The following is a 1374-nucleotide window of genomic DNA, read 5'->3' on the forward strand; positions in this document are numbered from 1 at the left end:
AAGACTCTTAGGCCCTAAAATCTTGGTCTCCTGGCCCTAATACCTAGGAAGTACCATATAGAAGCAAATCTTTTATAGTCCCTTCGAGTTTTCAGTGACATATGGCAAATACAAGCGAGTGACTGGTTTTAAAACATCTCGTGCATCAAGACTTCCCAGTAAAGTATTGACTCAGGTGTCCAGAGGCTCCCTGGGCTGAACAATGAATGGAAACTTACAGAGGCCAAGAGTTCTATTCCACTTTCATCCCTACATTGCTGTGATCCTAAGCATGGCATTCACCTTTGCAGGGCCTCAGGCTGTTGCATGGAGGTACATAATGGATACTTCACTAATTGGTAACTTGAATTTCAGAAATAACATTTTATTGGTGAGAATAGCAGCCTGACAACTATCACAGCGTAAGTTAGAAATGGGCCTCACTGGAATCAGGACTGACTTAGACATCTTGAAGACACTGTTCACCTTTGAAAGGACAGAGTGAAGAACCCAGGGGGACTGTGGCCTGCACCATTAGGGTTACTGCTGAGCCTCGACTCTACCAGCCCTCCGTCCAGCCAGAGGGCCAGGAGGCCTTTCATGCAGGTGGCAGCTGGAACAGAGGCCTGGAATGCCATAGCACTAGGGGACAGATCTGTTCAGGGCCCACTGTTCACCTGCTGAATGTCTGCCTGTATGTGCCACAAAATTTAGTCAAAGATTTGCTTTCATCATAAGCTGATAACCAATTGTGAGGGAGAGGCCAATGCTCACCCACTTTAAACTTTTTAGTGGCAACAAATATTGACCAAAAGAATTTAAGAGTTTACTTACGTCAGTATGCAATAGTCATTGATCCTGAAGTGGCTCTGCAGGCATGAACTGCAATATCCCCTTCCGGCCTGTAATGCGCCCATCCTCACCCCGAGGGCTGTGGCTAAGGAAACCCGAACTGTTTAAGGGGAATAAACTGTGAATACCCTGGGATTCAGATTCTTCGGGCAAAAACTTGATTTTTTAAGGGAAAATAGTTACATTCTTGCAAGTGAGTTCATGAGTTGAGAATCACAACTGGCAACCCACCTACACAGAGAAACTCGAGCAGAATGACAGAGAAGAATAAGCCAGGGCAAGCGAGGCTTCTGGAAAGAAAATACTACTTCTCCTTGGATTGTAAGGCCCTTTTCTTTCTTCTTGGATTTTGTCTTCCAGGGTATAAATCCACAGACAAACTTCTCCTTGGATTGTAAGGCCCTTTTCTTTCTTCTTGGATTTTGTCTTCATCAAAAGACTATCTCCTGGGGCCGGCCCGGTGGCGCACTGGATAGTGCACCGCTTGGGAAGCGCGGCGGCGCACCCACCCCCGCGGCCAAGCCCCACATACAGACCAGTTCC

Source organism: Galeopterus variegatus, unplaced genomic scaffold (genome assembly GCF_000696425.1).
Source record: "Galeopterus variegatus unplaced genomic scaffold, G_variegatus-3.0.2 Scaffold4892, whole genome shotgun sequence".
Classification (NCBI taxonomy): domain Eukaryota; kingdom Metazoa; phylum Chordata; class Mammalia; order Dermoptera; family Cynocephalidae; genus Galeopterus; species Galeopterus variegatus.